This window comes from Sander lucioperca, chromosome 9, assembly GCF_008315115.2.
Source record: "Sander lucioperca isolate FBNREF2018 chromosome 9, SLUC_FBN_1.2, whole genome shotgun sequence".
Classification (NCBI taxonomy): domain Eukaryota; kingdom Metazoa; phylum Chordata; class Actinopteri; order Perciformes; family Percidae; genus Sander; species Sander lucioperca.
Genome location: NC_050181.1, coordinates 9,195,515 through 9,223,186, shown reverse-complemented (window position 1 = coordinate 9,223,186; position 27,672 = coordinate 9,195,515). Strand labels below are relative to the sequence as shown.

At 39.6% G+C, this 27,672-nt stretch overlaps 2 long non-coding RNA genes across 2 annotated transcripts; one reads left to right on the top strand and one right to left on the bottom strand.

The window, feature by feature from the left end:
• Positions 1-19,828, bottom strand: LOC118495942. Its single transcript, XR_004898399.1, has 4 exons — positions 19,818-19,828; positions 17,567-17,570; positions 13,690-13,701; positions 1-71 (listed from the first exon to the last, which is right to left on the bottom strand). It is a non-coding gene; the product is annotated as an uncharacterized LOC118495942 (long non-coding RNA).
• Positions 11,592-27,540, top strand: LOC116045973. The gene is made up of 4 exons (XR_004104034.1): positions 11,592-11,602; positions 16,139-16,145; positions 18,397-18,400; positions 27,407-27,540. It is a non-coding gene; the product is annotated as an uncharacterized LOC116045973 (long non-coding RNA).
• The last annotated feature ends 132 nt before the right edge of the window (positions 27,541-27,672 follow it).

Here is a 27,672-nt window from a genome sequence, read left to right as displayed (position 1 = left end):
ACTTTATGGTCGTTTGGAAGCTGTAGTTTGTGGTGCTGTTGAATTGTATTGGGTTATATTGACAGGTTTTTCTATTGTTTCGTCCACCTCATATCAATGAGGGTAGGCTTAATAACGCAATACAGTTCAACAGCACCACAGGATTTATTAATGGCAGGACTGTCGGCATTTTGTACAATATTAGACTGCACTAGTGTTAGCTAGGTGTACTTGATAAACTGGCAACTGAGTTTATTAAGTTAACAATATATGGCAACTTTCTGGCAACCACATAAATGTTATCAGCAACAACGTTATGCCACACTATACCAAATCAAATATAATATTTTTTTATTAAATAAAAAAAAAAAAAAACATGTTTTATGTGAAAACTATCTTAATAAACCCTCTAAATGAGGGGTAACACAAATATTTAAAACTAAAAAAGATTGTAAATTTAGCATGATAAATATTTGAACTGCTACAGCGATTTTGAAAAGAGTGTACTTTATCTATGTGTAGACATCTTAAACATATCTTATCAAGGGAGACTTCTGCTTTCTAAACAATGCCAAATCTCTCTTTCCTCTCTGGTCCGAAGAGACACGCAAAGCATTCTGGTCTTAGGATGTCTGTCCTCTATTTGAAGTTTATCTAACTACCATATGTATTTGTTTTCCCCAGCAGAGTAAATGATGATTCTCTCTGTCCACTTATCATCCGCCACCCCCATGTTATTTATTATGAAATGACACCTCACTGTCCGGAGAGCCTATTGCTGTGGGCATGATTCATGGAGGCAGACTACGGGACACAGGAAGACCATTAAAAACCCTATCAACATCATGTCACAGTTTGTGGACCACAAGGAGGAAACTGGATAGCCAGCGAGAAGTTTTATGTTCAAGCCTGTTTTACTAATGGGGAGTCCAGATCAAGACACTATAATCCAACTGTAGTCCCAAATGTGACATGATTGCATTTCATGTGAATAAGCCGAACTTTAAAGAAATAGTTCGACATCTTGGGAAAAATGCTTATTTCAGATTTTTACTGAAAGTTAAATGAGAGAAGATTGATAACAATCTTCTCACTTAACTGTTGACAACAAAGTGAGTAAGCATATTATCTGAAATGACTAAAACCTATTCCTTTAACAATTTGAATAGTGCACAGCCACATATTTTTTTATAAGAATCTTGTCTGAGCGTGCATGTGTAAAGACAGAAATGATCAATATGGCAATAGTAAAACCTATTAGAGAAACTTACGAATGGCCATGGCAAATACACAGAAAATATCCTGACAGTTGCAGATGCCTGAGCTCAAATGGCATCAGTCTGAGCTGAAAAACATTCAGCATGCAATGTTTATGAAACTAAGTCTTTAAGAGCCCAGAAATTTCAGCTCAGTGATAAATTTCCTTTTTGGATTGTTTCAATCTTCGAATGCACTTAGATACACATTCTGGCCGCTTTGAAGACTGAAGGTGGACATATGGCTTTCCCTTTCCTCCCTTCAATTTACTGATACATACCAGGTGTTATACTGTTCATGTCGTCTTCTCAAGATAAAGGTTTCTTTCGTGAAAGAAAAGAAAGAAATAAAAGACACAAAAAGACACATATTGGTGTGCTACAGTGAAAGAAGTGGACTTTTACAAAATATATATTGTGCTATCCTGTGGCAGAAATTCATTTTTAATTTCTTTGTCTAAGAGCGGCCAAAAACGGCCACAAGAAAGAATTTGGTGCAAAGATAATGAACAGATAAGGAAGGAATGAGAGGCTTTGTTCATTGCCTGTCAGGTTGTGCTGATGGGTGTCTCCTTTAAAAGTCAAGGGGTGGTCAATATCACATACTTCACACAAAAATGCATGGAAAATGTGGCTTGAAATTCTGGTGTTGTGAATTTATCACAGTGATACCCTTATAGCTGTGGGTTTAGGCAGAGGGGAAAAGCTCAGCTAATTTTAAGCCCCTGTAGATGGTAGACAAGGAGATGCATGACTTCTTCAAGTGAGGTAATGGTCATGTTTAACAGTAGATAAAGTTGCCAGGACAGGCCCTTGTCACATTAATTAGTATAGGTAACACCAAACACAAACCCAGTATGATTCATCCCCAAAATTCAGCAATAACAATGGCCTGTCCTCATCAGACACAGATGAATCATATAGGTGGACTCCCTCGCCTCAAAGCACAAGTGCTGTTACATTTTGCTATGTTTTACTGAACCCAAATGATCCAGTACCAGATGTGCAAATACATACCAGCAGCTCGCTAACTTTCTGTCAGCCCATATTGGAGTGTAAATCCTCTAAAAAATGTCTCTTAAAGCTGCAGCGAGGTGAATTATAGTAAAATTAATAGTCCTGCCCTATCAGGAGGGACTGTGAGAACAAACCCAGTGGATGTCAATACTCTTGTGAAGTCTGTGTTACTCTTTTTCATAATCACATTTCAAGTTTTAATGAGATTAAGCATGTACAATACAAGCTTACTAAATGTGTGGTCTCCTGCCCTAAATCCCCACCCAAATCCTATTATTACCCATTTTAATTACAGGATAATACCTGTGGGATATTGTATCATTATTGTTGCTAATATTATTAATATACAACTGATTGACACTTGCATCACATGCTTTGCTTTTGAGATGCCATTTCACCCCCGAGCAGACAAATATGCAGACAGCCTGCTACTGTTAATACAGTAGATGTGTTTTGGGAAATAGGTGCTGCCATTCAGTCCTACACATTCCACACAAGCTTTGGCAGTCAAATGTCGGCAGACGGAGTGGATAAGCTTATATTGGAAGATAACGTGATGAAGTCTATTCTGTCTGTTGCTAAATGTAGTGTTATTTCAAATTCATTACGATGATCTGTAAAACAAGCTGCTGTAAATTTTTCCCTGTTAAGTCTTAATAGGCTTGACTCCTGTTATTTTATCTACCGTGTTCAGAGTGCTAAATCAAACTGTTTCTTTTCTGAGGGAAGTGAGTGCAGGGTGAGTCAGGGAGGTCTGAGGAAACCCAGCCACCAAAGGTGTGAAAGATGAGGACAGATGTTGTGTTGTCTCTGATGGTGAGGTCACTTTGATGGCTTTGACCTCATAAGCGCGAGTCAGCAGGACTCTCGCAGCCAACAGGTCATAAATATATGCTTGGGATAGGGAGGCAGACATTACCAACATAGCGCTGTATGACCTAATGATCTGGCAAGCTATAGACGGCGTAGTGTGTTGTTTTGGTGTGCCTGTACTACCATTCATTCACACAGCAAAATAGATTGACTGTTCTGGTGTAGTATATGTAAAGGCGATACTTATCAAAGAGGGTGTTCTTCTAATTCAATTTTATAGACAGACATATATTGAATATATTTGAATTGAATTAAATATTTACATTCTCCACTTTACAGCAGGAAAGTGTTTTTATACATTGTGCTTATTACAGGTGTCATGCCAATAAGATGTCCTTGACCTAACACTTGCATGATAGCAATTGAATTGTAAATTGGCTAATTGAGCACTTAAGACTCATTATAAAAATTAGTGTTGATCTGACCGTGACCCCTTAGTCTGTGTTTGATAAATTACCAAGAGTCATGACAGAAGAAACAGTGATACACTGCCCACCGTTGGCAGGAATGCATATTTACAATATGGTCACCATTACACCACACATCCATCACCTAGCCCTGTAGGATTCTGGGGGTCTGCTTAATGTGAGCTTTGTTCTCTTCAGAATACAAACATGTTTGGGGACCACAAGTCTGATGACGTTCACAACTGCTCTCAAGCTCTTCCCTTTTGTTTAGCAAAAAATGACTGTATCAGTGATCACGTCCCCAAACAGGTCAGGCAATTCCAGTTGTGAAGCCGCATGGAGGATTTATTAGAACCAGATGGGCTGTGCTCCCTCACAAGCTCGACCGAGTCGAAAAACACTGGGCTGGCTTCTCCCAGGCCTGCTCTGGGGGAACGGAGAGCGACTGGTCCACCCATTTCCTTTCCTTGCCCTTCCCAGGCATGTCAGAGAGGAGCCAAGCCAAAAAAAATCAGACCTGCAGTGGCTTTTGGACAGGCTAGGACTCGAACAGTGTGGTAATTACGAATGGCAAGAGGGAAGGTGTGCGGTAGAGAGGAGGGGGGCTGCCAGGCGGAATCATCCCGTGCCAAAGGCTTTAAAAGAGCCACAAAGGAACTAAAAGAAAAATAAACAGATTGCTAAAAAGCTCTGGCACTTTTTTTCTCTGACATTCCCTTGACACTGACAGTCAAAAGCAGAGGTAGCTCACGTTGTGGTTCTTGATGCTCTTTGATGATGAACAGTGACATAACATAAGACCCATTTGGTCAGTAGGCTGTGAGCAGAGAGAATGATGAAGAAGCCAAACAGTCAGCGTCAATGTATTTACGAGGCCAATAGTCCTATCTTGTCTCTCTGGACGTCTCCCCCCAGCCTTAAACTCCTTCAATTACTGCCAACAGCAATATACACTTGTCCTTACAACTCATTTACTTCTGTCCAGCCACCTGTTTTTCATTGGTCAGACATACTTCTGGTATCCCTCTACATCTCCTTAGCTGAGGCAGCCGCTCTGCTCGAATGGCTTAAACATGGCTGGCAGAAGTGCAGCTCCCAGTGGTTTTTAAAAGGCCTTCTCTTGTACTGTGCAGGAATCAAAATAAATGATACCTATCTGCATTCAGAACATGTTCTCCGATCTGTTATACCAATCACATTATGACTCAATGCAAGCGTGTGTTAATATAAGGTGTTATCGAAACTGTAGACTTGAGCTCAAGTCAGACTTGACTTGGACTTGACTGTTAAGTCAGTTAAGTTTTCCTCCCTAAATTTATGACTGAATAAATTACATTAGTTTTTCATGTCCAAAATGGTGATGTTGTGTTTTGGATTCTATGTGTGCTTGAATCTGTGTCAAAAGTTTGTTTTAGTTTTAGTCAATACAGAGCACATTCACTCTCTGTTGTGTTCCAGCCGTAAGCAGTGTAGTTTTTGTGTCTACAAATATTAAATGTTCAGTTAGATTTAAGTTACCAGATTTAATGAAGCTAGACTTGGTTGTTTAGTTCAGTTTAATGGAGCTGGACTCAACTATGGGACATCAAGGCTCAGTTCTCCCATTCTCCTACATGTTCCTTTTGACATGTCTACATGAATCAACAATATTAGGTGTTGTAGAAGATGATTCTGCAGAATGATTCATTCTCTCCAATTTTGGTTGCAAAGCTTTGCCAAACTTTATTTGCTCATTAAGGGCCTTGCTTATGATCCTTCACAGGGACCAGAAACCATTCAAAGATATTTCCAAACAGGTGGAGAAACTTATGAGCATGGGTGGATTTCCTGAGAAGAAGCATAAAATAGAGCAGAAAACTGGAAAAGCAGCACAGCCCTTTTAGAAGGATCTGGCATTTTCTCCTGTTTGTAGTAAAGCAGTGGAATAATATAACATTACACAATTTTGTTTTGGGTGGCCTTGCATATCCCCCCAAGAAAATGAAAAAAGCCACTGTTCAGGAAATGCCCAAACATAATTCACTTCTTGAGGAGAGGTTTTTCCTTGCAGCTGCCATATTTTGCCATGACAAGTACATGTCTTAGAAGGATCATGTTAGAGAAACATTGGCTCGAAGAACAGTTGATTTACTTCATGCGTTGCTCAAAAATGAGAGGGGCTTTGGTTGCTAGACACAGATTGAGGAAACAGGTAAGTATCAAGGCCAAACTCAGAAAAACAACTTATTTTTGAGCTACTGTTTCTTGACAGAGGCATGTCTACAGTGCAGTAGTTTGTGATGGACAGTTTGAGAAAGTAAGGACACCATGGGTAATAAAATGACTGGAGACCTTGGAAGAAGAAAATTGATCGTTATTAATTTGAGGATTTTTTTTAGCACAAGTTTGCCAAGATTCATATTTCCAGTAAGGCCTAGTCGAGTCTATAGGGCTCAGATGAGATCAGATGTGTAGGATTTACATGCTATTTAAATGCACTCTGGTGTGCTTCATGCAATGCCCAGGAACAGCCAGCAGCTTAATAGGCAGTAAAACTAAGCCATTAGGAGGGTATTTGCCTGTGATGTGCCACTCAGTGGGAAGAACATCAATCAATAGTAGAGGAGTCAAGTCAATAAATTATTTGAAAAGTGTCAGGGCATTCATAGGTTACACAAATAACAAATGTTCAGTTTGTGGTTTAATTTAAAATAAAGTGTCTCATTAATAATAAGCTTGAAGCTTAAAAAGGAATAATCCAACATTTTAGGAACTACGCTTCTTGCTGCGAGTTAGATCAGAAGATCGATACCACTTTCATGTGTGAGATTGGTATCAATGTTCTTATCTAACTCATGGAAAGAAAGGAAACAAGCATATGTCCCAAAATGTCAAACTATTCCTTTAACCTCGAGTTAAAATCATCACATTTCACTTCATAAACTCTAATGTCTCTTTTTTCAATAAAGGCAATTTTAAAATTAGCTGTTTGCAGGTTTTGCTGCTTCCATCATTCACTGATATTGGGGGTCAGTTCTTGGTTCCTGGTTTGTTAATGTACACTGTTAAGAAGTGAAACCCAATTTCCACTATGTTCACCTGTGACCCTATTTTTTTTGTCTATTGAAGTCAGTTTGTCGATTCTGTAGGTATTACATATAGAGCACAAACAGCATAAATGAAACACCATTAGGCAAATGATGACCAAAATGCTGGTTGATTGGAGTAAATACTGACAAAATGGGCACAGGTTTATTGGCATTCCTTTATACATCTGGTGTGGATATGGTATATGTAAATCATGCATGGCTCAAAATAAGTGAAGCCATTTTTATGTGGATGTGCTGTGCTGCCACTGCCAACATTTGCAAATGACACAAATAACTTGCAACCCCCTGATGAATGCGAGAGCTTCTCCCTCTGTCCTGAAGGCTGGCGTGAGCACTCCTGTCAAAGCAGTGGCGAGTCTCTTGATGTGGTCTGTCATTTCCTCTGAGCTGGCCTTGCTACAGCATGGGGGTTCAAGGAGTGTGGGAAAAAAACAGTGTGAAAGGGAAGGGAGGAAGTGTGTATTTATCTCTGTTGGTGGGGCATGATTCCCACTTTGATCTGTCTCCAGGCCAGCTCCTGGACCGCCTTGTGGACAGCAAAAGCCATAAGGTCACTGTGTCAGCCACAAAGGGTCCAGCATGATGCTTGGACTGCACCTGTCTAGATAAAAAGGCAAAAACGCTCCACCATCCAGTGGAATAACAGCAGGTGCAGTCAAATTCATACAGTGTCAAGACTTGTTGACTTTTGTTACACTATAAATGATTGACAGGTTATCCCAAAACATATATGATATTATGTTGTTCAGTGTCACGACAACTTCCCTACTTTATCCAAATCAAGTATTATTTATTATTGATCACTCAACAGCAATCAAAGGATTTAAACATGCTTAATGACAAGACAGACTCTGTTCAGAACTAATGAATCGTGAAGTAAGCTTAATGGAGGAGGTTTACAGTAAAGGATATGATATCATGGGGTTTGGTCTCCTTCAGAGCTATCCATCTTCAATCCATCTCCAAATCTTAGTCACTGAGCAAACAATCCTTTATTTGCTCCTCTCAGTCAGCCAGGAGGGGCTGATTAAATGATCCATTTTCCATTGTGTGGAAGATGGTATATTTAACTAAAGCTCAAGATGCATGTCAACACCTTCCCCAGTGTACAGAATTAGATAATACAGTTGTGTTCACATGCCATTGTGTCGTCAATCTGTAGGCGACCCACACTTAAGTCTGCATTCAAAATCTGATGTTTGGTAATTGTCTCATCCTGCATCTACAGTATATCTATACTCAGGATTTCCAGCTGCGGGTACACCCAGACCCTCTCCACCTCCGTCTGTGTGCAGATGGAGGAAGTCGGTCAGTGAGAGTGCAAGTGGCACATGGTAGTGAATGGTGGCCTGGGAGCAGATTAGCTGCTCCTGTGTCTATCTGGTGCTGACAGTTCACACAGGCCTTTTTTTCCACTGCCCCTAGGCGTATCAACACACTGCTTCCCTTCTCAGAGGGCTCTATCTCTTGGCCTCAGGGCTAAAAATGTGAAGGCATACTGTATACAAGGCTCGAAAGATAGACATGGCTTAAAAGTAAATGCTTATAAAAGGTGGATTGGCAGATGAAATGGGGTGACACGAGTTATCACATTATGATTCCTTTCATGTAAATTTACATTTCTATCGTTGCATTGTGGAATCCCAAAAAATAAATACAAATTCAGTTAGAAACACTTACATTAAGGAATTGATCACACTCTTTGAAATAACTCTCTGTTGGTACGAGTGTATCAGTACAGTAATGTTGTGAAGTGTCTGGTGGCCGTGATATTCCTGAATGAATATAATTGGACTTACCTTGTCAGCTGATAACCACATAGCTGTTAACGAGACAGTGATTGCGAAGCATTAATGAAATAGCTGATGCCAATCAGCTAATGCAAGCATGCTGCAAACGCTACACGTTAGGATCCTTTAGATTTGTTGTTTCAGTTTCTCCCAATTCATCCAACCTGACTTCTGGAGTAGGGCCTTGATCCAAAGTACATACAGTATATGGAATTCAACTTAAGCGACAACTTAGATAGAGGTGCCCCGTGGAGTTTTCTTGTAAACATACTGTACAAAGTTTCTGTTTACATCCAGTATTACTCCCCAAAACATGCTGTGTGTATCCTTGAGGTTAAACAAATGTGTTGAGTGCATTTCCTTCCTTGTAAAACATCTGCAAAGCTGATTTTGGAAACCTGCTTTGTTTACATCCATGTTTACTTGTTAAGCGGCTTCTTCTTTCCTGCCTTTGCTGGCACATTGCTGCATTTCTTGGCACCACCTGTCAATAACTAGAATAGTGGCAAGAATGTGAATCGCATGTGTGTATGCATGCATGTCCTTGTGCAAACAAAAGGGAACCCACGTGTAAAAAAAATGGCTCCATAGCTCTACTAGTGGTAAAAAAAACTCCACAGTGAAACGTTAAGAAAGATTCAGGCATTGATGGATTATGACTTGATGGGCCCCTGGCCCCACACGGACCCCTCTCCTTTCTCTGATTCTAAAAGTTAGGATGTACATTTTCAGAAGGACTTTTGATGAAATGCTTTGACTCTCCAGCAATAAATGTTAAAGTCATGTCATACATATGTTCTGTCTTTGGGCCCCCTGACCTCTTGGGCTCCTTACCCTGTGTCCAGTGAGCCAGTTCAGTCATTTGATTGGATACTTTTCTCATTTCAAACAAAGCCTCCCCCACAGAGAGAGAAAACAGTTACGTTTGGCCATCAAGACAATTCCATTAATATTCATTGACTCATCTTTGGTGAAGCTGGCTGACATGTGTTTACTGCGGTTATTCAAGGTCAAAAACTTGCAGTTGTAACTAAGCATCCGGTTTCGATATCCAAGTGTCTCTCAACAAGCACACCCCATGCCTTCACCCCTGACTGACTTCTCAGCTTTTACTCCAGCCACCCATTAGAGCACCCATCTGCTTCATTATCTTTATTAATGATGTTCCATCCCTCTCTGTCACATCAGAGGTTTTCACTTTTGGTTCTGGTGATACTGCCGGTCATTAGGACAACTTAAAGTGTGGGATCCCATCTGGAGTGTCTCACACAAAACACTGTCAGGCCACAGGGGCAGCTGAGGCTCCAGCAAACTTTCAACAGTTGTCTCAACCAGGTCCCCTATGTTGTGGAATATAGGCTCTTAGAGAGACAGAAAGTCTGTGGGTTGTAATTCTCCATATGGATGGCTCACTGAGTGCACAGGAAAAAGTGGTCATATTATTTGGAAAAGCCTTGAAGGGAAAAATTTATGAATATTCAGAGTGGATGTAGGGGACAGAGGCAGGCGTAGATAATTCATTACAATGGAATGAGCTTCTCATCTCAGCAGAGAAATAATTCCCAAAGCATAATAAAATCGTATGTGTCCTTCCAGCTTTGACTCATTCAGACATATCATATTGCAAATTGTTTAAAAAAAAAAGAAAAAGAAAAAATCCAGTTGTTACTGATTAGCATAAATAAATGAGAAGTAAATGTTAGCATTAGGAGCCTTGACATTGATGGAGGGCTGCAAAAGTTCCATATGCAGTCCCGCACAATAATGTCATCGCTTAAAGGGAATTTCTACCCACCTTTAGATTAACAATCCCAGAAAGCTTTGCAGAGCAAGTTCAAGCACCTGACGTCACATGCTCGGGTGGGAGTAGGGTCTTTAATATAAAGTGGCAAGGGTGTGGTGCTCTGAGCTCGGAGACCATTAAACTGTCACCACTCTATTTCTGTGGTGGGACTACAGAGGGATTTCTCTCGTCCCCTGTAGCACCGGTAATGATGAGATTTGAGGTTAGTCAGCCACTTTGCTCTGTGTGTAATCAAAACTCAAGATTGCATTTGCAGCTACTGTTGAGCTGCAGCAAGTATGCACATGTGGAGGTGTTGCGGGCACATGTTCATATGTATTCTTGTGTGCTGGATGAGGTCAAAGAGTGTAAAAGCATGGCGCATACAGTAATGTAACAGACCTGCAAAAGTTAACCAGACCAACTTAACTACAACTCTTTAATAAAGCAGAATTATAGTCATTCACCAAGAACAATTAAAACAGTTTAAACATAATTGCCAGGTATGTCTGCCCCATAACACAGGCATCTCTGTTACACAGTGTGCTGATCGGTTACTATAGCAGCACATGTTTTTGTGTTAATCACAGTCAACTTACAGTTTACAGCTTACTTAAATCAAGGGTTTTCACTGCAAAGTGCAGTTACGCTCTTATTACCATCTTGTTTTAAAAGTAGGGTGTTGTTGACTAACCTTTCATTTTGTCTCATGGAAGGAAATATCAGTTTAATTATGAAAATGAAACATTTTCCATGCTGTGCTTTTATAAGAAAAACCTTCGAGGTGGGTGGGGATCAAAGATAATTGAGTCAACTATTAAAAAAATAATGTAGCTGTAACTATTGGGAATGCATCACCCCTCAGGCAATGTAGTCTGAGTACAGGATGACTTGATCATTCCCCATTTACGGGAAGTCAGTTTGGATGCTGAGATTATAACCCAGTCCTGACCTTTAAACATGTGGCCTTTACCCCGCTCGCCTGTTTGGCTGTGGTGCAATTGTGCTACTGCATAGCAATAGAACAGGAAGATAAGTAGCACCACCTTGTGTTGTGGCACAGTCAAAGGTTAAAAGGTCTCCAAAAATACACCCTTTTAAAGATCTTTATCAAACTTAACATTTACAGTAACAGGGAAAAAGAATTGGGGTCATTAAAGACCAACATTATAACATTAAAAATTTAAAAAGACAGAATAAAAACTAGAAATGCATCACATAATCTTATGATTGATCACTTGAATATATTTCAGGATAAGGCAACTTTTGCTCTTGAGAATTCAACACACAGCCGATGACGAAGCTGGGCGGTATGAGGGCATCCCCTTGGCTTTTATGTCTTACGCACAGAGAAGAGTAGAATGGCTTGTGTTGGCTATTCCTCTCGCCAAACGCAGCCAGACACTGAGTTGTTCTGGCATAATTAGAACCTGATGCAGATGTCTGAAGTATTACCTCACTGAAAGAACACGGCTTCCCCAGCTAACAGCCCCAGCTGGCTGGATCTGGATTCTGTTCCATTACTGATCAATGGGGAGCTCCCTGCACTTATTATATATGTATATATTGACCGAATTGAATAGGAGGAGGGACGCTGGGGGCAAGATTTGGCCTTCAATCAGGCTCTTGGCTGAGAGGAAGCCAGTTTTCCATGTATAAAATCTGGCTGTTGCATCTATAAGCGCCTCACACTGATGGTTATCCAGAAGAGCTCCTCCTTTTTTGATGGACGTTACTCTACTATCCTAGTGTTGAAAGTGGGCTCATACAAACACCATGGGAGCCAGTAAAGTGAGTGTATGCTCCATAGTATGAGAAATGAAAACTGTATTTTTCCACTGTCATTCAGTAAGTACTCATAATTCATTAATAAAGAAATTATTACAGCACTTATATCATATAAGGCCTTGTGCTGTCATTGCACAAGCACTATAATGTCTATGCGCACTTCCCCAGAGGCAAAGTATAAGCAGAATCTCAAAGTATAAGCATATGAGGGACAGCTTGGGGATCAAGGCCGTCTCCAAGGTCTCCTAACTGCCTGAATCTAAACTTAAGGTCATTCCTCTGCTGCACAACCAATTACCCATGCACGCAGTTCTGCGGAGTCTCAGACAGACGCTTCGGCTGAATTGTCCTGCGGGTTTACATTGGAAATATGGGCTGCCATCGACTGACATTTTTTCATAAACTAACCAACACACAGAAGACACAGGATATTGATTTTGTACATGCCAGTTGCAGTAAGAGTCTGGTAAATATAGATTTGCATTGGGTTGATCATTATTTATTTGTTTCTGTCCTTTCTAATCACTTAAGATGCATCCAGTGAACAGTGTTGGGGAGTAACGGAATACATGTACCGGCGTTACGTATTCAGAATACAAATTACGAGTAACTGTATTCCGTTACAGTTACAATTTAAATAGTTGGTATTTAGAATACAGTTACATTGTTGAAATCAATGGATTACATGACGATACTTCTCTGTTTCACGAGTTTATTCACTCTGAATAAATTAAGGCAACTCCATGCATTTCCCAGAAGCCCCAATATGAAAACGAAAACATATTTGCGTGATCAGTCACAGTGGAGTCGGAACCGGCACAACAGAGCCTCTATCTTGGAAATTCAAACAGCATTTCACATTAAAGATCGAACAGGGAGAATGAACCATAACTGTGCAGTGCAGCCTCTGCTTGCCAGCAACCAACCTCCTTTCAGCGTCCAAATTATTCCACCTCCAACCTGAAGAAGCATCTTAAAGTAAGTTGTTTTTTTTAATTAGCCAAGGGTAGTTGTCTGCTGTAGTTTCACTGGTCACCTTGCTATTTTATAGTTGACGTGCGACTTCTCCAGAGCCGTTGAAAGACTGACTAGCCCCGTTTGACATGCTAGCTAACATTAGCTAAAATTAGCTTGTGGTAGCTTAGATTGCGGTTAGATTTTTGTAGTATGCAATTTGGGACTACAAATATAACAATCTATCTGCTTGTTTAGGTACACATTCAGCCAGTTGGAATAGAAGAACACACCAGAATAGGCCTGTTTAGTAAGCTGTATATGATGGTCACATTCCTACACTTATAAAATGCAATTCAATGTGGAAGTAATCCAAGTATTAGGAATACATTACTCAGATTGAGTAACCTAACGGAATATGTTACAAATTACATTTGTGGACATGTATTCTGTATTCTGTAACGGAATACGTTTTGAAAGTATCCTTCCCAACACTGCCAGTGACGCATCACGTCTAAAACACATTTTAATAATTTTTGCATCTCAAAGGAAATGTATAATTATTCCCTGATATTTTCTCAAGGATGTGAATGCTTTTAGTATCTGAGACAGTCAGGGTTGGGGAGTAACGGAATACATGTACCGGCGTTATGTATTCAGAATACAAATTATGAGTAACTGTATTCCGTTACAGTTACAATTTAAATAGTTGGTATTTAGAATACAGTTACATTGTTGAAATCAATAGATTACATGACGATACTTCTCTGTTTCACGAGTTTATTCACTCTCTGAAGAAATGAAGGCAACTCCATGCATTTCTCAGAAGCCCCAATATGAAAACAAAAAAATGAGCTATTTGCGTGATCACTGATAGAGGTAGAGATGGAGCCGGAACCGGCACAACAGAGCCAGGGCAGGAAGGCGTTTCTATCTTGGAAATTCAAACAGCATTTCACATTAAAGAAAGAACAGGGAGAACGAAATATAACTGTGCAGTGCAACCTCTGCTTGCCAACAACCAACCTCCTTTCAGCGTCCAAATTACTCCACCTCCAACCTGAAGAAGCATCTTGGAAGTAAGTTATTTTTTTAATTAGCCAAGGGTAGTTGTCTGCTGTAGTTTTAGTGGTCACCTTGCTATTTAATAGGTGATGTGCGACTTTACATTCTCCTACGTGCTGATTTACTAGCCCCAGAGCCGTTGAAAGACTGACTAGCCCCATTTGACATGCTAGCTATCGTTAGCTAAAATTAGCTTGTGGTTAGATTTTTGTAGTATGCAGTTCGGGACTACAAATACAACAATCTATCTGCTTGTTCAGGTACACATTCAGCCAGTTGGAACAGAAGAACACACCAGAATAGGCCTTTAGTTTAGTAAGCTGTATGTGATGGCCGCATTCCTACACTTATAAAATGCAATTCAATGTGGAAGTAATCCAAGTATTCAGAATATGTTACTCAGATTGAGTAACGTAACGGAATACGTTACAAATTACATTTTTGGGAATGTATTCTGTATTTTGTAACGGAATATGTTTTGAAAGTATCCTTCCCAACACTGGAGACAGTGTCATTGACATCAGGCACATATTTGTAGACACTGTTTGGTAGGGTGAGGCATGTCACGACTCGTCTGTATGTGTGTTCCATAACCTCTGGTCCCTGCAGAGAATCTCATTTCAAGGAAAATTGTGGTGATTGTTTTTTTGCGATGGGAGGAGGAATCTAGATATGTCAAAGCACAGACGAACACCACGTCGAAAAGTTTGAGGAGTGAAAGTAATATTAATGACCAGACATAACCAAAAAGACTGCCGTGTTAGTGGTAACGTCAATCCAGCTCAGCAATCAAAAGGTGTGTCTGATGCATGGTCAAACTTAAACTAGCTATAACTATAACTTAAATTAGGAAAGTCAGCAGTGCAGGAGACATCTGTACTTATAAAGTGGTGAAGAACATCATTTATCACAAGAGATCTGAAATCAATATGTATGAAGCTCACACATGCATTTGTTCTTGAAAGAATGTTGAAAACATTGCAAAGCTACGATTATCAAGATCAATCAACTATGTGTAATGTGAAAGGGATTGCTCAGAGTGACAAACCCACACAGATTACTCAACTCTGCAGAGCTCTATGAAGCGTATTAGCATCTTTTAACTTATTGTTTTGGTTTCACTCTCCGTGCTGTCATCTGTATTTTTCAGAGAAAAGGCTCTAAAAAACCTTTTGTACACTACCTTCCCAGCACCAAATGACAGGCAGACAAAGTTAGCGACTAGCAAACAAGCAAAAGATCTAGACATTTCCCTCAGGAGAAGGTGGAGACCAAAACAGAGCTAAAGGGAGAGTGAATAAGGTAAGGAAAAGGAAAATATGTCATTGTTGTGTATACAGCTTGTTGCGCAGCCCGCAAGTGGCCAAAATAAATCAATTAGTGCAGGTTTAAACAGCACTTATTTTGTTCAAGATTATGGATCGGGGTCTTTTTCGAGAGTATTTCAAGGGATCTCTTGTTGTTTTGTTTGGTGTATTTAATCTTTTAATGAAATATTCAACAAACATTTTGTATAAATCTAAGTAAAGTATGCATACATTATGTAATGTATGTGTATGTGTAAGGCCAAAGTTAGTGCAGCACAAAAAGTAGTTAATTTGAGACTCTTTTCATTTTAAAAATGAACATGCTAGGTTCCTATTGAAAGCCCCCAGACAGAGCGTGTCCGTTATGATTTATGGAGAGGAAATAGATGCGTTCTCCTTGCGGGTGGGCCTGTAAAACCCATGTCCCCCCTAACTCTGGTGTGGTGGCCTTGTGTAAGCTGCAGCGTAAGCCCAAATCACAAGAGGTCATCATCTCCAATAGTCAGTTGCAAGTCTTAAATTACGACTTGGTCACTGTAGAAAAATATTCCCAGATGTAGCTTGAGTTTGAAAGAAGATACTTGATCACCCCAAACACTCTACAAGGAAGGGCTGTTCCTTCAGCTCCTTAAGAGCACAGAATGGAGTGAATCCCTCGATCATTGAGAATGAAAGAGAAGCTGGCTCTGAGTCAAGCAGAAAAATCTAATTCAAAGAGTAAATCTGATGCATAGCAGTTACTTTAAATGATGTGCAAGACAATGAGTGCAGAGTACTTGTTATGAGGGAGTAATGTGTGAACTAACATAGGAGGGTCATAATAAAACCAGACATGGTGTCATAGTTGAACACTCATTTACTGCTTCTCTGGTTCTCAGTACTTTTTCTATGGACTGCAAAAATGCAGGATGTGTCATATGAATTTACATTATCGATGGTGGTTATTACATCCCCAAAGACCTCAAGGAGAATGCATCAAGAGCAGGTGTGCACATATAAAACCCATAACAAACTCACAGCATATGACTTTGCAAAATGAAGAGATTAAATAACTTTATTCGACACTCCGGAATAAAATAGTAATAATACTGCGCAGTGGGCATATGAAACTAAAACAATCATTCAAGAGGGTTAATAGGGGTCTATAGCCATGAAGAGAAATATTATTGTAAAGCGGTCCAAAGCAGTTCAGATATCATGCAAGCCTACAACAAAGTAAGTCATTTTCTTGAGGATGGTCAGGTCCAATTTACTGCTTACGCAAAGCTGTGACATCCATGTTGGCCCACTTGTTGGGAAGACATGATGTAATTGCGATTAGGTGGTTGGTTTTGGTATCGCCTTGGCGTGATGTTCTAATGTCGTCATTAAGTGATGTTTCTGTGCTCCGAGGATTGAAGACCCCGATGACCCTAGCTGATTCATAAATCTGCAACTGATCTTACAAACGCAAAATTTACTTTTCGTCCTCTCTCAGAGCTCCTTCATATCCCTCCGGAAAACAAATTGTGAGCACCAAAGTAAAGGAACTTGACAACAATGGGTGTGAGCAAGTTAGTGACATACCACAACTCTGGTCTTTCACTCAAGAATGAATTAAAGCTCTAGTGCATGAGATACTGTATAGTATATCTTGTGCAATGCAATGCGAACAAAGTGGACTTTTAAACAGATTGTATCTTTTCTTTGATGTTAATTTGATAATCCTACATTTCTGATCTGCTACTTTTAAAAATCCAGTAAAGCGTAATTAAATGATGAATGAAATAATTAAATTGCTTTACTTACTTACATCTACAAGCAATGGTCCATTACTGTAGCATGCTAAAATACTTAATCTCTTTAATAGAGCTGTGCAACTACATTTTAATATTCCAACATACTTATTTTAAAGACATGAGATATAGCACATTACACATATTCTGCATCTAAAAATCAGTTTTTATTTTTTTATTTTGTGTGTGTCAAAATTGAGTTTACAAGTTTGATTACCATTTTATTATAATAATCCCCTGGATGGATTATGTAACAGGTCATACATAGCCCCGTGTGTTGAATGGTTAAACTTAATGTGGTTATACAATTGGCTTACTGTACTTTGAAACCAAGGTACCCTACTGCATAATGAATGTCCTTGACAATGTAAGTTCACACCCTGATGAACAAAAACAGATGTGTATAATCAAATAGTTAAATAAATGCCTTTTTTGATATAGACAATCATGATGCAGTAAATCCCTGGCATTTTGTTTTCTGACTGTTCTATACAATAATGCAGTCACATTACAAAAGTAATATGCTCATATCAGAATGGTCATAAGTCACTTAGCAGTCAGTGTACCACATGGACTACATGTCAGCCAGCTGTTTTATTAAAGAGGAAACTCTCATCATACATGTTTCTGTTTGCAGATGTAAGCAATATTTAATGATTTACCCCTCTAATTTGGAGATAAAAGCTCACCACTAATGACAGAACACCGCAGTAACTTATAGATCTCCCTCGAGTCTTGAAAACCACAGAGGAGGAGAGGAGGGCGGGGAGTGACGCACTTGGTCATATATATAGACATGGTGATTCCACCTCTCTCTCACCAGAATGGAAGGAATGTCTTGATATATCCACCCCACACATACACACACACGTATACAGAAACATAGTGGCAACATAAAAGCCTGAAATTAATGTGCAGCCATTCTTGTAAATATAATGCTTATTAAACATGTCACAATACAGTTATTAAGTTAAACTGTGTGTACGGAGTTGATATTTGCTCTCTAGGCTCTGACCTTGTCACTTCCTGCAAGCATAAAGCAACTTCAGAATAGCAGAGATTGGTGAGTGACAATGATACAAACTCTACCCCTACCATATTACCAAGAACAAACATTTAAAAAGAGCCAAGACATCGACTCAATAAGCATATCTGAACAAGCAGAAAATACTGCAGTGATTCTCATCAATTTAGCAGAGAGTCAGACAGGATTGTCACGTTCCAAAGCTGTGACAGCACAAATGAGAAACTCTGGCTTCAAGCTTAAAGTGGACTGACAGCTATTATGAAGAATGGAAGATGAGTCTCCAAAGGCTGGTAGCAGCAGCAGCAGCAGCAGCAGCAGCAGCGGAACGTAGTGCAAAAATTATGATTTCCTTCACAAAGCCATCCTGAAGCGACACGTTTGGACTGTTAGCTGGGGCAGCAAATAGTTCACCTTATGTGAAGGGTGTGTAAGTTGAGTATATCTTGTGAGTGTAGCAGAGCAAATCACACAGACTTCACTCGATTAGCACTATGACATAATACAGGATGTGTCAAAAGGGTTGACATGTGCTCCAAAAACAATGATGTAATATATATTAACACTCAATTCTGACAGGGGATGGTCTTGTGTGCATGGCACCACTATTAACTATTATTACCACCAGTTTAATATCACCAATATGATCGTTTAGATTTACTAAGATATGAACTGGAATCAAAGTCTGGTATTTTGTTAAGCTTGTTTTTCAATGCCAGTATGGTAAGTGAATGGTTAACTGGTTTGTAAATGGTCATGATGAGTGACAAATTATACTGCACTATGAAGTGCAAAGCACGAAAATATCACAACCACAGTGTGACTGTATTGTTCCAGACAATCATACACATCAGATCCAGTCTGGAATTGTTTTTGGGATAAAGCCAGGCTCCTTCTCACAAGAAAAGAACGCAAATATTCAACGTTTCTGACTCTCAAAACATTGGTCTACCACAGGTGCAAGTTTTCCATACCAATTAGCAAGTGCTCCACCCACAAATTTTCCATCAAAATAAACTGTGAACACATAAAAAATGCACATTAAAATGGGAGTGATTGTCTTTGATATTCAATGCTTTAATTGAAACCAGGCAGTCCTGTTTTGACGGCTCCATGGTTTCCATCAGTAAAAGGGGATTCCTGAGTGATATCCTGAGGAACACTAGAGTTCCTTTTAGAGGAAAACCAAACAGGGTAACACGTCATTGTTTTGCATTGGCTTCTTGGTCAATCGGCATTACAGTTTTTTTCTGTACCTGTAATGGACACTGGGTCAAAGGTTCACACTCCTTCTGTCTGCCACTCACACATTTTGCACATAAGTTCAGTAACCACCTCACATATGGCAGGTCTGGGTAAACATCTGGCAATCTTTGTTTCAGCTTCTCAATAGCTCACCAGGCTATGGTCTCTCTGTGTGTACTCAATCTTCTCCAATTACATAGTTGCTGGCTGCTCCCCTGAGGTTACGTGGACAAACCATTTGGGATTGCGGAAGGAGTTTCCACAAAATAGGTGTTGTCCAAAAATTCCTTGCAGTTGTGGAAATAAACCCACAAAAAGAAAAAAAGCAATATAGAGACTGAGAAAAGTAAAGAGCGTGATCATCTGGGCATGCCTTTGGATTAATTTTTTTCTTTTGTTTTTAACTTTTCATCTCCAAAATCTGCAATGAAGTGAAATAATTTAAGTGGCAAAATCTGTCAACACATTCAAATAAAAACAGACAAGCATTTTGAAGACTTGTTTTTTGTTGCGCTAAAGATGAGTGCATGAATTGCTGGACTGAGAGCATTACAAAAGTTTTGTTTTATTTCTAAATTAAACCCATTTTTAGACCAAAGATGGTAACAATTATTCGTTTCCGTTGGTGGTTGTATTGACTTCAAAAGTCACAGCCGGCTGGCAGCTTCCTTTTGGGAAGTTTTTCAAAGAGCACATCACACAATTCCAACCTGAATTTGATGTTCCACACCTTTTATTACAGGCCCAAACTATTGTCCTGGTATGGCTTTACCTACTTTATCAAACATGCTCTTTGCCTAGTGTTGAAGCAAAGACATGACCAATGCTGTCCATTCATTCATTTGCATTTATAAACGGGTGCATCTGACAATGATTTCACAGGTCACACTGTAAAGGCTGTTCTTACCATGCTGGAAGTGAGCCAGACGAGGCTGCTGGCCCAGGCTCTTTTTCCCAAGTTCCACCCAGACGCTGCGTGCGCCGTCATCCTGCTGAAATGTAAACCCCAGATTCAGCTGTGTTTGTTATGGTTGCACCGGCCCTCAGTGAACGCACAACGCTGTCACAACGTAGCTATAACAGCGGGGCAATATTTCAACAACAATCTATTTGGTCAGCTGCAATTACATCACTAGGTGGTAAAACACATTAGTTTGCTGGAATGATAATTAGGATTATTTCACCGGCAGTCTTAGCAAGGGTCCTAGACGCTGCTCTTATTTCCTAACACACCTCGACATTTAATACAGAAGTTTAAGTCAAGTGCTTTTAAGTATGTTTTCACAATGTCTGAACTTGACCCCACTGGACTGTGTTCACAGGAGCACCATCATTACTGTTTTTGCTGGAGATGCTCTATTTAACAGAAGGCCATGCTATCCTTGTTGTGTCTTTTAATTATCCTGCTTCAGTATAAACAATAGTTTCGAATGAATACTAGTGTTGCCCTTGAGATCACTGGCTTGCTGCACTAATGGCTATTTACTTTCAAGAGAAAATAAGTAACCAAGAAAGTCTATTTTTATCCTGAAATGACCCCAGTGTCAACCCCACCGAGGTGAGGGGGGGGGGGGGACACATCCTTAACTTTAATCAAACCGCCAGCCCTGCAGGCTACACGCTAGTGCAACAACCTTTGCATGATTAATTATTTTTCCTGTTCTCTTGTTAGCTCATGTGACTCAAAGTCACTATAACATAGTAGAGTCCAAGAGGATTTAATGTTAAAATATAAATCCATAGTCTGTATGCGACTGGCTGGGGGTCTATGCAGTGTGGCATCAGTCAGGTGGGTAATTTATTGTGGGAGCTAAGTGTTTCCATTTGCAGTAAGAGCCACTAAAAACAGACTCGCTGAAGGTTTCTGGGGGGCCCGCTTGTAAAAGTACTGATGCATTGTGAGCTGGCTCATGGCCTGACAACCTGTTTGGGGAGCTGTGTAGATGGGGTTTTAATGAATACATAATCCAGTAATTACAAAAAGGACTCCTTACACTTGCCAAAGTTGCAACTCTGGAAGGTTGTGCTCTTATTCACCTTATGCAGGAAGTTGGGATGCATTTTTAAAAGAGGTTTCTACAAAGAAAATTAACAAGACCTGCAAAGAAAAGTCTGTTGTTGGTTACTGTCACTGTGCTTGTGCATTTACATGCATACTGCATACCCAGTAGACAGTGCAGTACAGAACCTGACCCCACACAATGTAAATACAATAATACTGTCCTCAAACAAAGTGCAAAGGTCACAAGGCACTAATTTGTTTTGTAGTTAATGAATTGAAACTCACCATGAGCAACTTACTGCTGCCCTCTACTGAATTAAATCAGCATACTAACAATTACTTTTATAAAATGAAAAAAAAGTTAATGGAATATTTTATCACCCCATGGCTAGGAGGATGATTAAGTTCAACCAAGTGAGTGAGTGGGAGTGATTGGGTATCATTAAGTCATTAGAAACGCCCTATACAGGACATTGTACGTTTTTCTGCTGAACCGTTTCTTAGACTAAAAAAAAGATGTGTGTATATACTAGAAAGACAAGCACTTCAGCAGAGTTCAGGTAGGTTGTAATGTGGGATTTCACCTGGAGTTGATTTGAGACTGATACTACTGTATAAAACCACAGCTACGTTTGGTTTGGCTGCCTAGCTGTTAACTCTGTCGCACAGAAATGAGAAAAGTTTGTGAAACAAAAGCCAGAAAACCAAAGTGCGCCTCATAGACCAAGGAAAACATAACAATAAGTGCAAGAGCACATGATATCATCATGCAGCTCAGCATCTGGGAAAGTACCATATTTTAACAGCCATGCAGAGTATGGTTTATGGTTTGACTAAACCAAAAGATCTGAATCCAAAACAATGTATGTGAAAAGAATGTATATTCACAAGAAATAAAGTCAAATGTAAATCCACAGGGTAATATCTGCCGTTGATTAAAACAATAAGAAAATGTTACCACGGTGATAGCCAGAGACAAGAAGACGATGTTGAGTGTCATATCGCTTTCTGTTGTAGACTACATATACACCCCCTGGTTGGACTCAAGCACCTTCCTTCCAGAAACGTTTTCTCCCAGTTCTAACATTAACCAACAGGCCTTATTTCCTGAAACCAGAAACTCCCTCAGCAAAAGGAAACCCAGCAACACCTGCACTAGTGAGAGGCCGGCCAGGACGTGAGTCAAAAATCAGGCCATTAGACAGACATAGTCTAACAGTGCACTGGAAGGGAAATTTCTCTAATATTTTTTTTATATATTGTAGGTCTGCTCAACATCAACGATTACTCATATATTAAAAGGAAGTGTAATTCATGACAAATACTATGCATTGCTAAAACATATTTTCTAATTGAAAGCATATGACTCGAAATAATTGCTGCATTATGCCAAATAAAACAAGAAATAGTAGTGAGATGCTTTAAATTTTACTAATATCTTACAAAGAGACACTGAACAACATATCCCTGTGGATGTAAATTCCAGTCTATTTGTATTGCAGTCACATGGCTCCATATTTTGAAACACAGTGCAACCCACATGTGCCCTCGTAGCCCACAAACTCAGGCTGCTTTTTCCCAGCAAGAGTTGATTGATTGGCCATCAATGGAGACATGCTCCTAGAATGAGAGCGCTCGCCGCAGAACTATCGAGTAAACAGACTTGGAAGTCAAGGCCAGCAAAATCCCTTGTGTCTCCATACCATCCGTTAGGAAGGCAAAGCCGGATCTCATGTATCTGTGGTCAGACAAGACCGCCACCACTTCCTTGTATTGCAAGGCTGCTTCAAAACCACGCCAGTGTGTGCTCTATTTCCCTAACCTTTTTTTAAGGGTTGGAATTCACATAACCATGTGGTGTGCTTCTGGAGTTTGGGACTTCCAGAATCTCACTGTTTATCACTCAAATCAACCGTCCACAGTGAAAGAAATTTCAACCATGCTGGAAGAACTTTTTCATAATGTCATAACTAGGCATCCCTTTATTGTTAAGTGTTTTCAGTCCAACATCTTCCATGGTGGGCTTTGTTTAATAGAAGTTCATGCTAACTGGGAGCAGACTGTTGAGTGAGGCTGTCAGTCTTCTTTCAAACTCCTCTGTGTGAGGCATCTTCCTGATTCATAATTGAGTGCTCAGCCACTTGCCAAATCGAATCCGGTCCACTGTTGACATGAAGTAGTCCCTGCCTTTGGTGAAAGCAGTCCAACAGGAGTCAGATGATGCCAACAGTCTTGGTGCCAACAGGATGTTATAATAGTGGAGTGTATAAAGTGTGCTCAAACAGTAATTAACATCCGTTTCTAGTTTGCACGTTTTGATATTCACTGTTGCAATTTATCACATGGGAGCCTACTATAAGGGCCGTTGCCTGTTGCCTTTTAGACTTTTTTGCAACTTTGTTAAAAAGAAATCACATCACATTGACACAGGTATCCAGGCCCTTAAAGCAATACTGTAACTTTTCCCACTTCGGTCCTCCTACAGGTTGTCTCATTGGAACTACAGCTGCAGCTAAAAGTTACATAGTGTTGCTTTAACTCAGTGCTTAGTTGAAGTGCCTTTGCTTTTTTTGGTTATGATGAAACAAGCTTTGCACACGTGTTTGGGAATTTTCTGCCTTTCTCTACAGATCCTCTCAAGCTTTGTCAGGTTGGATGGGGACCACCGGTGGACAGCCATTTTGAGGTCTCTCCAGTGATCTTCAATTGAGTTTAAATATGGGCACTGGCTGGGCTACTCGAGGACATTCACAGAGTTGTCCCTAAGCCACTACTGCTTTATAGGGTTTGTTCTGTTGGAAGGTGAATCTTCAGCCCAGTCTGAGGTCCTGAGCGCTCTGGACCAGTTGTTCATTAAGGATATCTCTGTATATTGCTCCGTTTAGCTTCAGCAGTCCCAAGGGTGCTTCGAGGGCTTTTTTGCAAATTCCTAAATGGCTTTCATGTGAAGAGGCTTTTATTTAAACTCTTAAGGCCCTTTATCCCCTATTGCTCAGTTTGGCTGGTCAACCAGCTCTAGGAAGTCCTGGTTGTTTCAAACTTCTTACATTTAAGAATCATGGAGGCCACTACGCTCTTGGGAACCATCAATACAGCAGAAATGTTTTCGCAGCCTTCCCTAGATCTGTGCCTCAACACAATTCTATCTCTGAGCTCTGCAGGAAGTTCTTTCTACCTCATGGCTTAGTTTTGGTCTGATAAGAACTGTCAGCTGTGAGACCTTAAATAGACAGGTGTGTGCCTTTCCAAATGATGTCCAATCAATTGAATTTAACATAGGTGGACTCATCTCAGATGATCAAGAGAAATGGGCAGCACCTGAGCCAAATTTCAAGTGTCATTGCAAAGGGTCTTAATACTTGTGTCAACAAGTTTTTCTTTTTAATACATTTGCAAAAATGTCTAAAATCCTGTTTTCACCTTGTCATTATGGCATATCGAGGGTAGATAAATTAGGGAAAACGACTTTAGCATTAGGCGGCATCATTATATAATGAACGGGGGCAAAAATGTGAAGGAGTCCGAATATTTTCTGAATGCACTGTTTACAGTGTTGGGTTTATAAATAGCTGCCTGATGACAACTGATCGTACCGTTCGTAATTATGGAAACACTTTTTAAGCTGGCTGCCAACGCTTAATTTATATTTTTGATGCAGATTTGCAGATGATTTACTGCTTAGTGGTTAGGTTCAGGGGATAAATATTTTCTTTACGATAGAAAAATGTTTTCAAAAATGCTGTTGCTAATCTGTTAATTTTAAGAACTCAGTTCATTTGGAGTTCTCTCCACCAACTCCTGTGAGAAATATCTGGCTCTTCAGGTACTAAATGCTGTACTCTATTCACCAGCTAGTCGCTAACTTTGCCTGTATGTTGTTTGGTGCTGGGCAGGTAGCCTAGAGTGGATTTATCAGTGTTTTTAGCTGTACTGTAGCTAAAAATGCTGATAAGCGCTGAGTGAACCAAAACAATAAGCTCAAAGGCGCTAAACCGTTGCACAGACCTGAGGAGGAACTGTAGAGTCCGGTGTTAAATGTGGTTTTCTCACGTCGTCTGACACCTTTGTCATACACATTCATAATTTGATTTATTTTCAATATAAAACAAATGATTATAGCAGTTTTAAACCAACAAAAGTACTGAATAAACAAACTACTGATTTTAGCATTTGAGTTGCCGGTGTGTCAAAATGGTTCCCCTGTCGAATAATGTTTCCCTCCTGTTAAAATGGGTAGCGCCCCCATCCATAATCATGGTTAGAGGTAAGGTTTGGTTCAGGTTTAGGTAGGGGGAAACACATATTGACGGGGGAAGTCTTCAACGGCGCAAGTGGAGCCTATTTGTTATTGTATAGCGAAAGACACTTCTTTACGCATGCACTTGTTCACTTTGTTTAGTTTTGTGCTACCCCTACAAACATTTGAGATGCTTTCTTGGCAAGAGTTTTTTTTTTTTTTTTTACATTTAATATGTTGCTTTTAAGTAGTTTTAGGTTGTTGCAAAATCAAAAGAAATGTAGCCTAAACGTACTACTCACTTAGTTTGCACTTTAGTATTTAGCAGACAAAAAAGGAAAACGTAATTGTAAGATGACTCTGTACGAGGAAAAGAGGGCTACTCCTAATTTCTTTTTCCAGAAGAGGGCACTACTGCTCTGTTGACCAGTGGGGCATTTCATAATGTGAATGTGTAATGTGAGTCCTCAACAAAAACATTGTGCTGAATATTGTTTATTTTATATGTTAATAAACTATATTCTAAAGTGTAATTAAACCTCTGGTATCGATCTGGTTAAACCTCTGGTATCAAAATGGGAAAATATATTGTGATCACGTTTTGACATATTGCCCGGCCCTACTTTCAATGATGACTTTTTAGCTGAATTCATAAAAATGAATTAATTCCAATACTTACAATGCCAGTTGTGTTGCTTTATTTATCAATGTGTTTATAAGGAAGATGAAGGTGTACCTATACCCTTATATTTAGAGCTAATCGATTAGTTGTATCCAGTGTCAGAATAAATGTGGTATCATCAGCAAAAAGAAGCCTCTATACAGCAATGAAATCATTCTTTTTTAAACATGGTAGAGACATTTCAAGTTCAACTTCTAGCTTATTACAATGAGTGATAACAGACCACAATAAAATCACTGAATTACAATACATGTGTCATGTCATGTACAGATAATGCAGATTTACAGTACCAGTCAAAAGTTTGGACACACTTTCCCATTCAAATTGAATTAGAAAGCGTGTCCAAACTTTTGACTGGTACTGTACAATAGTATCAACCTTTAGCAAGACATATACAGTAGATGTGGACCTAGTATTTTGTATATAATATTTAAAAACAAACATTGGAAGTTTTTTTTTTTCTGTTTTCAAGAGTCCCAGAACTTAGATGCACATTTATTATATTTATATTTTTTAGTAATGATGGGGCATTTTCAATTGATGCAATACAAAGCAGCAATATTGAAACATGCAACATTAAGCCATAGGGAAACTGTGTCAAGAGAGGATACATGACACCAAGGGCCTGAGAAAGACAGGTCATGAGGACAGAAATAGTTATAAAAAAGGAAGAATGACAGTACATCAGAAACACAGACTGTGACGCTATCAAATCCCTGTTATCCTTCACTCTACACAAATTCTGTTTTTTTCACTACATCCATCTTGCAATGGGAACAACATGCAGATTGTTAAAAAATGATTTGTGCAGAGAAAATAAATAGACGACTCATTTTCTTTTTTAGCTTTTCAAACGTCCATTTTGCCCTTCACTGTCGTTGTGCCATTGCTATCTCCCACTGGGCCTGGAAGGTGTAAAACTGCTGTGTATCACCTGTGATACACATGGAGTCATCACCTTATTTTTTCACCTGCCAGATTTACTGGGAGGGCATGCAATGCATTGATTCAAGCTTTTCCCCAAAAATCCCACTCAGGTACCACAACCAATCAGTAGGAGTAACTAGTACACTGTTGAGGATGTGATCCCTCACCGGCTTCCCACCACAAATCCTGACAATGGGGTTCAATAGGGTGGGAAATCAGGTGCCCATTTTGGTTATATGCCTATTGGTCAGTTTTTAGAGCGCACTTTCTTTTCCACAGAATCTTTACGTGGTGATCAAGTAAATTATTTCTAAACTTAGCACAAAAAGTAAGGAAATTTGTGTTTGGTAGATTATTTCTCTGTGGTAACAATGCTTTTTGGCAATCAATCTTATACCGTTGGAAAGCCTGTTTAGTTCCCTTTCAAATGGTGTCCCATTTGTATGGAACATGCATTTGTGGAATGAGCAGC